The sequence below is a fragment of the Ailuropoda melanoleuca genome, chromosome 5, assembly GCF_002007445.2.
Source record: "Ailuropoda melanoleuca isolate Jingjing chromosome 5, ASM200744v2, whole genome shotgun sequence".
Classification (NCBI taxonomy): domain Eukaryota; kingdom Metazoa; phylum Chordata; class Mammalia; order Carnivora; family Ursidae; genus Ailuropoda; species Ailuropoda melanoleuca.
Genome location: NC_048222.1, coordinates 107,086,302 through 107,097,204, shown reverse-complemented (window position 1 = coordinate 107,097,204; position 10,903 = coordinate 107,086,302).

Sequence of the window (10,903 nt, the reverse complement as noted above, 5' to 3'; positions counted from 1 at the left end):
CGGTCTGCCAACCTTTATGACTCCCAGTAGGTAACACCAGTCTTTTTACTTTTCCATCACCTGTATAGGCCTTTACATAACTCTTTTGACTCTTATAATTATTCTTCCTTTGTCAGATTTCTCAGCCTTTCAAATAATTTCAAATGGTGCTTTGTAGTTCCTTCAGTATGGCATCAGTCATTCTTAAAGCGCTGTACTTACTTCAAATCACATTTGTGCCAAATTTAATCTATTTATACAGAAAGAGAAAACAGGAGAGCAATGCATATGCATAGCCAGCTCCTTCACTTCCATGCTCCCTTGGGTGCATCTCAATATTGGAAAAGTGGGACTTAAGCATGTATATGGTAAAAAGGAATCTCTTTAGAGATATACCATTTTCATAAATGGAAATGTTCAATATCATAAAGATATCAATTATCTCCAAATTAATGTATAAAAATATGATGCAGTTCCAATCAAATGCCAACAGAGAATTTAATTTGGTGAAAGTTAACAGGTAGATTCTAAAACTCACTTGGAATAAAAAGTTCCAAGGCAATTTTAAAGAAGAATAAAGAAAAGGAACTTGACTTTTCAGACACCAAAAGTTATTGTAAGGCTATAGTAATTAAATCAGAATGATGTTAGTTCAGAAATAGACAAATAGACTAATTAAGCAGGACAGAGGGTCCAACACACATATGGATATATACACAGAAATGGCATGATAAATTAGGGATATCAGGTTGGAAAAAATACTGCTGGGACAATTGATTGACCATATGAAAAAGAAGAATATCTCTACATCATATACAAAAGTAAAATAAAATCCAGTTGGTTTAACAGCTCAAATGTGGAAAGCAAAAACCATAATACCTTCAAGAAAAATACAGAATATTTTAAGACTCAGGGTAGGGAAAATTTCTGCATAGGCCATAAAGGAAAAAAAGATGAGTAAATTTGGCTGCATTAAAATTTGAGGCTTACTTATTAAAAAAAAAGACATCATAAAGAAAGTTAAAAGGCAAGTTACAGACTTGAAAAAATATTTCAAACCATATATCTGATAAAGAATGGTATCATGTATATTTAAAGCTCAGTTTAAAAAATCAAGAATCCAACAAAAAAAAAATGGGCAAAGAGATGAATAGGAAATTCCCAGGAAAAAAAAAAGACCATTTATTCAGGGAAATACAATATCTAATAAAATTGAGAGTGCAATTCTTGCAATTCTTATTTTAGGTATATATACATTTTAGGTATATATATATTAGAGATTTATATATACATATATCATGATATATGTATATATACTTTTACGTATTTTGTATATGTAAGTCGGCAGATACGTACAAAGAATCTCAGCAAAATTATAATTGTAAAAAAATGGGAAAAACCTAAATTCTCATTAATAGGGGAATAAATTGTGGTATTTTTCAAAAATCAGTTAAATGAATTAGAGGGGCGCCTGGGTGGCACAGCAGTTAAGCGTCTGCCTTTGGCTCAGGGTGTGATCCCGGCATTATGGGATCGAGCCCCACATCAGGCTCCTCTGCTATGAGCCTGCTTCTTCCTCTCCCACTCCCCCTGCTTGTGTTCCCTCTCTCGCTGGCTGTCTCTGTCTCTGTCAAATAAATAAATAAAATCTTTTAAAAAAATAAATGAATTAGAGCTGCATGAATCAACATGAATAGACCTCAAAAACATAATTTGAAGGAAAAAGGCAAGTTGTAGAATGTGTATTACACAGTAGTATTTACATAAAGCTTAAAAACACACAAAACAGTATTTCATACTACTACTATTATAGTAGGCTGGGGTTCCCATAAAGCAGCTTCTGAGATAGAGATTATCAAGCAGAAGTTTCTTTAGGGAGTGCTTTGGGAAGAACATCTTGAGGAAAGGACAGGAAGGAAGCAGGACAGGGCAGAGGGAGAGTTTGAGCCATGATACAGTCATAACAATGCCCTCAGTCAACCCCTCTGAAAGCCTGTGAAACTAGGATTGCCCCTCAGAGTTGTCCTGAGTTGGGATGATGGCCCTGGCCTTTACATGCCTGTAATCCCACTGGATATGAGAAGGTGCATGATCTCAGGGAAGGCAGCTCTCCTCAGACTCTGTGTAGTCTAATAGTCACACAAATTCTTCTCCTGGACGTATGATAACATTATATTTCCCTGTGTCTTTTGAGTTAGGTATGGACATGTAACACGCTTTGGCCAAATGGAATGGAAGCAGAAGTTGTGCAGGTCACTTCCAGGGATGAGCTGTTTTTTGTTTTTTAAAGATTTTATTTAGTTTAGAGAGAGAAAGAGAAAGAGAGTGCACACGCTTGAGTGGGGGTGGGGGGTGGGCAGAGGGAGAGAATCTCAGGCCGACTCTGTGCTGAGTGAGGAGCAGAGGAGCTGACTCAGAGCTTGATCTCTGGACTCTGAGCCCACGACCTGATCTGAAATCAAGAGTCAGTCACTTAATCGACTGTGCCACCCAGACATCCCTAGGTAGAAACTTTCACTAGTCCACATGTGATCCTTCATATTCCCTTCCCACTGCCATGGTGATCTGCAACTTTGTAGACTTGTGGAAGCTCTTCCACCTGCATGTCTGAACAAAGACAAGGTGGAGCAGTGCACTCAGCCATCCAGCAATCAACATTAGGCATAAACAAGACAGAAACACTATCTGTTTTAAATCACTAACATATTATTTTGTTTTGTTTTGTTTTTGGTCACTGCAGCATAATAACCTAGGTATCCCAACTGATACCACTTCTTGATTCCAAATGTCATTTTTGCCATCTTTGATATCTTCTTCTTGTCATATATATTTACTTAATAGCCTTTTTGTCTTGTTTCCCAGATCGGGTTTCACAAAATATGTTCTGCAGAAAACTTGGCATGTGGGTGGCTCTCCAAAATCATGGTTTTATGGTCAACTAGGTAGGAAACCACATACTTTATCACTCTTCAGGGATTTTAATTGCTCATTAGCATATTAAATTTCCAGAGTATTTTTTTTTCATAAAGAAACCTGTCTTAACTAATTTCAATCTTCCATTTCACAAACTCATTTGACTATGGAACCCTAAAAATAACATCTATTAACATCTGACAGAGGAACACGTTTTGGAAGCTATTCCCTAAGCAATCTTCCTCTTTCCATTACAAATTAAACACACCCAGCAGGTCTACTTGAAAGTAAAAAGAATGGAACTGGGACTTATTTATGATGGTTTCAAGAACTAAAAGACTTTTTATAAATATAAAATTTCAATAGAATCGACTTGTAAAAAAAAAAGCAAAACATTAAATGGACAGCAAGATCAATCAACACACACGTAGAATATACAGACCAGAAAACACAAGTATGTATTGGACGTACAGTTCTTAATCGCCTAAGAATGGCAACATGTTTGCAAATGTAATATGTCGGCACATAGAAAGCAAAACAATTAAAGTACCTAATCACTGTCAAACGAGTTGGTATAGACAGAGCCTTGAGGATATCTAAGATCACACAATGAGTGAGGGCTAGAGTGGTATCTAGATTTCATGTATTGGATCAGAGAATCGAGGATTCACTAAATCACAGAGCACTAATTCTTTGATACTATTCTGAATCTCTTACCTGAAGTATGATGTATAAGAACTTAAATCTTAGGCACAAACAATGAGGGTGATTAGCATTTCTGTATATTTTCGTCATGGCATCTGAAAACGAAAGAACGCTTGCTAGTTTCCCAGTCTGGCAAAGTCATAAAATGCCTGCTTATCTACCTTATTAATGTAGCAAATCATAGTACTGCTTGTTGGCTGAAAAAAATGGCCCACTGAGAATGAGGAGGCAAGGCAGACGGCTGACTGTACGTTTATAAATTTTTTTCCTTACAAAATTTAGAGTTAAGAAGTTATGTCTTTTGAATGAAAACTCCATATTTTAATAAATTAGATGGTCGACAACCTGGAATGGATGGAGCAGAATGTTATCTAATTTCTAACCTCCTCCCCTTCCTTCTTATGTGTTCTGAATGAAGGGGGAACTATTTTAGCTGACAGGAAGAAAAGACAAAACTTTAAAAGAAATACAAAACTACCAAAGTTTTGCTTTTACCTACACACATAAGAGTTTGAAGTAGGAATAAAATTCACAGTGTAATGTATTAGAGACTCAGAATCCAGATATTTTGGGAGTAGATGCCTCAGCAAAAACACAAATTACTTTTAGATGCAATCTATTATTTATTATTTCAATTTATAAAAAATGCACCCAATGCATCTTTGGGATGAAGAGTTCAAAGTCATTGTGATTGTTTAGTTGGCTTATCTCTGGCATATAGAAATCTGCATATTTTATGTTGACTTGAAGCTGTATTCTATATGAATTGCTATGCCATCAAAACAAAAACCTAGTTTTAAAGAATAAAATTTACAATATTATCATACATATATTTATTACTTTTAGGTCACATATCAAATAATATCCTGTCAATAAGAGGTTTAATTAAATTATGAGAAATGGCCACTGAGATTTGGAGTGGGCATTATTTTTATCACTGTAGTTAATCATTCCTATTGCCTTGAAGCCAGAATAAAAAGTCCTCCACAGAATTAAAAGTGTGAACCTCATTATTTGTAAAGTGAAGTAATTAGTTTCTTTAGTTGGATTATCAGTGCTTACATTAAATCGCCATTTCTAACACCTTCCTTCTTCCTCCCTCCAATGTTTCACCCAGCCTCCCAACTTCCAGAAGATTGTGATCTGCTTAGTAGACCCAGGTTCCCAATTTGAAAAAGAGAAAATGGTTATGCTGAGCTCAAAATTTCCCTTATCACTTAATTTTGTGATTAGTAACAATTTTTAGAAGATTCTAATTTTGATTCTGAGATTCTTCTTTCTAAAAAAATTTATGATGATGAAAATGGTCTTTCTTATATTAAAAATGTATTTTAAGTGGTACATTTTATTGAAAAAATATTACTTTGAAATTAATTTCTTGCTTTTTAAAAAAATATATTGTATGTAAGCAGATAAGAATAATTAAACTGTCTTATAAGAAACATTAGACTATCCTTTGAAAGCTGAATTGTAGATACCTCCTTACATAAATATTCAATTCTTGAAAGTGGGTTCTGTTTTCTACTTGATTTTCCAGTGTTTCTTTCTTGTGTAATATTAGATATCTGATGTGTATGTACAACTACTTTCAAAAAAATAGTGCAACTATTTTCAAATACAGTAAAAGTAATCAAAGGTTAGCTATGTAATAAGTATAGTTTATTGCTCTCTTTATTGAAGGTGAAAGACTGTAATACATTCATAAATTCATAAATAAGCAGCCAGTTTGCCAAACTTCTTATATTAAATTAGATGGCATTTAATTATTAAGACAAGTGGGCAATGAATGTGATGCTAATTAAAATCCCAGCAAAACAGCTACTCTCCATTCCCTATTTCTAATTCAGTGTCCACCAAAAATGCCAAATAAAGGTCACCATATCTTCTGACATCTGAATATCTAGGAAAGAAATCTGGCTGTTGAGTCCAGCCTCATTAGATCTAAATCTGAACTTGAAAAAATAAGCATGTAAAACAACCAGCCAAACAAATAAGCTAAAAAACTCCATAGCGTGAGATTTCAAAAATGACAAGACTATATGACAAGCTACTCAGAAAAGTACATTTCACATTTTTGTGTGAAAAGCGAGAGCAATGCATCATTTTCAAGCAGCAGGTAAATAGACATTTGTGTTGTTGCATCACGAGCTCAACATCTCCATAATAGGGTGAATAAAACTGCATGGTACAGAAATAGATTCTTAAAAATTGAGTTCAAGTTTTATCTTGCTCATCCTATGAATGTGAAAGAAAATAATTCAGAAGCTTAATCTGAATAAACTACTTATTATGGTGCTCTTAATGAAACACTGGTTTCAAACAGCATTTAGGATATAAACTATAGAATGAGGAATCAGAGATCCTATTTCCTGGTACAATGAAGTGTTTTTGAAGCTGCTTTAATTCTTTCAACCTCTAGATGACTGGAGCATCTTACAGGAGGAGGCTGGGTGAGTCTCTCTGAGGTGGTCTTCCTAGAAGTTTCTAGGGACAAACTCAGATCGCATTAAATGCTGCTGCTGCTTTCCCTGCACTGCCTTCAGGAGAGCACAAAACAACAAATGTTATTGTGAAATGCCCAACTACCCAAAGTCTAAGGAAATGGAAGTGTACATTTTCTCTAAGATTAAAGAGGGCAGGTGATGTGATGAGCACTGGGTGATATACTCAACTAATGAATCATTGAACGTTATATCAAAAATTAATGATGTACTATACCTTGGCTAAATGAATTTAAATGAAAAAATAAAATGTTAAGTATTTATATCTTAAAAAAAGATTTCAAGTCTGTGTTTATAAAACAGATTTAATAGGAGTGAAGAATTTACTTAGTTTGGTTCACCTGGTTAATTATGGTAACACAAGGGTGGTAGGGTCATTTACATCGATTAGATTAATTACCAGTCAAACACCTTTTTTAGTGAAGCCAAGCTCTCAGCTGGGCACTGATAGGCTCAGGTCATGATCCTAGGGTTATGGGATCGAGCCCCACATTGGGCTCCCTGCTCAGCGGGGAGCCCGCTTCTCCTTCTCCCTCTGCTTCTCCCCATGCTTAAGCTGTCTCTTTTTCTTTCTCTCTCTGACAAATAAGTAAATAAATAAAATCTTTAAAAAAAACCCAGTTAAGAGGCAGAATCCATATCCCTGCTTTCTTGGGACCTCTTCCTCCATGAGATAAACAAGCCCTGGCTATATAGCTAGGGGATGGGAGACCACTGGGACCAGAACTATGTCAGCTCATTTGTCCTAACAGAGGGCCCCAGACATGTGAGGGAACCCAGCCAAGACCAAGACCTGACCTGAAGCTTCAGATCTGACCTGAAGTTGATCTACAGCTGATCAAGGAATGAAGGAGCCCAGCTGAGGTCAGAAAAACTGCCCAGCTGAGTTCAGCCTAAATTGCCATGAGCTAAATAAATAGGTAGCTGATAAAAATATATTTTAAATTGATAATACCCTGTTGTCCTCAATTAGTGATGTGACACCTAAGAATTAAATCAATAAATTCAGGACCAAAAGACAAAAACCCATCCAGCCACATCTCTGTATGGACTATCATTTTTAAACTATCTGTTGACATTGTTTATTTTGCAAGGCAGTACACAAATTAGATGGATAGTCACTGCCTTTTGGTAACTTAAAAATTATTTACCATATAAATCATAATTACATTCCTCACATTCTGTAGAACTATCCAAAAAAAGTGTATTCATGCTTGATTAATTGGCATATTTCATATATTAAGTAATTTAACATTGAAAAACAAAGAGAGATGAACTTAAGAAGCCCCACATACCTACTAAAAAACAAACAATAAAGTCAGTTTATGTACAGCTAACCATGTATATGTATATGATATTATGAAAGCTCATCAATTCTCCCTTGTATCTGGGCACTTCACATCAGTCAAGGACCATTCTCTCAAAGCACAGATATGAAGTCCTTCTTCCCTATCCCAAACCTTTCACATTATTATGATCTTATTTTGGCCATTATAGATCGATCTCCAAATTCATCATGAACCACAAAGCAGACAAGTGATAGAATTTTAAAGTTAGAAAGAACTTCAGAGGTTACTGAATGGATTGGTGAAAAAAAGCAACAGTATATGCAGAACCTGATTTTATTCCTACCTGTGTCACTTGTACCTATTTTAGCCGATAGTTTTGATCAATCTGATAGTAAAATGAGAGTTTGGGTATATAAGACTTCTTTTTTATTATTATATTATGTTAGTCACCATACAGTACATCCCTAGTTTTTGTTGCAAAGTTCCATGATTCATTACTTGCGTATAACACCTAGCGCACCGTGTAATACATGCCCTCCTTAATACCCATCACCAGCCTTTCCCATTCCCCCACCCCCCTCCCCTCTGAAGCTCTCAGTTTGTTTCCCAGAGTCCATAGTCTCTCATGGTTCATTTCCCCTTCTGTTTACCCCCCTCCTTTCTTCTTCCCTTTCTTCTCCTACCGATCTTCCTACTTCTTATGTTCCATAAATGAGTGACTTCTGTGTGTGAGAGGGCAGCTAAAAAAATTAATTCTTCTCCGCCTTCTTAAAAGATGGTCAAGAAATGCTGAATTGCCAAAGATAATAGAGAGGGTTTTCAAGAGGCCAAGAGAGGAAGGAGAGAGAGGAGATGTCACCAGACAAAGTAAGTATAATGGAAGAATTTGGGGAAGTTTCTTTTGTATGGTTTGCGAGTTTCCCCATTCACCCTGCCAACGCTTTTGGAGTTGGAATACTGGAGCAAGTTGGGGAGGCAGGGGAGACAGACTGATGAGTATAGCTAAGTGCTCCTGAGGGCTCTAACATGGGCTGGAAGTAAGAAAAGAAGCTGCCCTGAAAGCCCAGTCGTACTTGAGTTACATAAGATTCCTTGCATGTCTAAAAATCTCTGGCTGTGAAGGCTGCCTGCGCAGCATTTATACTAAATAACAGTTCTCTGTATCCTAAATTCCCTAACTCAGAATTTTTGATGAGCCATTTGGGACCTGGCTGATGTATATCTCTATGCTATATATAAAGAAAGGATTTGTCAAGGAAATAAATGGCACAAACAAGATCATAAAAATGACACTCAAAATGTTTGAAAGAGCAATTTTCAAACACCCTAAATACTTTAGGAACATGATTTAATCAATTGTCCTCCATAAAAGATATTAAAATTATGACCGATGATCGAAAAGGATGTATGTACGTTTTCTCTAATGTTGCAGAAAGATAATTGGAAGACATTGCCTTTTTAATGTGTGAATTATAACAAGATTTACGGAAATTGGCTAATAATATGGCAGGCTGATGAGATGAATTAGTAAATTAACCCAAGCTGTTACTGTACATATGTAAGTCCTCTGAGATGGGAATATTTAATTGATTCCTCAAGGGTGCTTGTTAAAGTAGCAAGATGGCTGCTTGACTGTTAAAAAAAAAAAAGCAGTCAGTTAACTAGTGGGAATGGACTTCATACAGACACCACAACCACTGAATATCAGAGCTGCAGTTGAAACTCAAGGCTGGTTAGTTTTATTTTCTCTCCTCCTGTCTACCTCCCAACTTCCTACATCCCAGTTCTATTGGTCAGTAATGGCAGGTCCCTCTTGCCAGCTGCCTTTGCTCATACTCTAATCTCCTCTAGCTCATTTTTTTCTCATCTTTTGCCTCTGTCCTCTACTAGTTCATTGTGCATCATGCCAATGTTTTATATTCTCATTTCCCCTATAAAACACTGATTTAATGTAATGACGTGGAGTGGAAAGGGAATGACATTTTTTCTGAGTTGGGTTCAAATCCTGACTACTCTGTTTAATAACTGCACAGCCTTAGGAAGGTTACTCAACCACATTCTCTGTTTCCTTATCTGTGATCTGAAGGGAATAATATCCACCTTGCATGGCTGCTGTGGAAATTCAAGATGATATCGATAAAGCTCCCAGAACTTAGCACATAATTAGTAGCTAAAATGATTTTCTCTTCCTGTTTCTTTTTTTTTTTAAAGATTTTATTTATTTATTTGACAGAGAGAGAGACAGCCAGTGAGAGAGGGAACACAAGCAGGGGGAGTGGGAGAGGAAGAAGCAGGTTCCCAGTGGAGCAGGGAGCCTGATGCGGGACTCGATCCCAGGACCCTGGGATCACGCCCTGAGCCATAGCAGACGCTTAATGATTAAGCCACCCAGGCACCCCATTCCTGTTTCTTTTTCCTGAAACCCAGACTTGCTCCTAGTGACACTGCTTCCCCTTCAACACTCTAGGTGTTGCTTCTATATTTTGGTTTCTGGAAGAGAATTTGGCATTATTCTGGCTCCCTGCAACTTCTCCTGGGAATTTTATGTAGTTTTCAATTAACAATCTCTCCTCCTTTGAAGGACGTGATGGCTCTTTGTATCTCTTACTTCCCAACAAGAACACGTATAAATACTTTTTATTTGATCCTCATAAGAATGTTGGGTGATAGGGAGAGCCAATATTATCTTGATGAAATATATATGTTCTTGCTCCTGTTACCTCTGGGTCATTTTTTTCTTAATCCTCAAAGGACTTTGGAAGTTGGCTTATGCATCTGCTGTCATCTGAAGTGACTTCTCACAGTCTGCTCTCCCACTGACACTTACCTCCATTCCACTTTACTGATCCCATGTACAGAGAGGCACACTTTGGACCTTTTACTTGCTTGGAATTGCTCCTTAGAAATTAGAATTTTGAAACAACTCTCTCTGCCCACAACTTTTAGTCTTTCTCTTCCCAAACTCTCTCCCACAAAACCTGTTCTTCAGCCTCATCTCACGCTGCTGCTTCTCCAATCCATCCTAGTCTTTCAGTTTATGAACATCCTCCCGCTTCGTCTCCCACACGACCACCCTGAATGCCAAGTATGAGCTTATTCATACGTTCATTCATTCCATATCTCTCAAGCGCCTTCTGTGTGTTAGGCCCTGTGGTGGAAATCATGACAGGCCATTTCCTCAGCCCTGAAGAAGCTCAAGGTGGACTTGGTCAGTCCTTTTCTTCATGTACTCATCAACACTTTTGGATTCTTCATCCCCTTTTCTTTCCTTTGTTTCCACAGGGAAAATGTCGGTTTTCATTATTTATTTTCCCTGTCCTTAGACCTTTTGGCTTTAATGGCTGCTGGGGAACATCCTATCTCCTTATAATTCCTTACCTGAGCTGGGTCTTCAGTACAAATCTAATTCCTTACATTCCTCAGATAGAGCTCTTTTTCTCTGTAGCTGTCATTCTAAAACTTGACTCTCTTCTCAAGTCTTTACCTGCTCTCTCACTGAATGACCCAGCCTGGCCT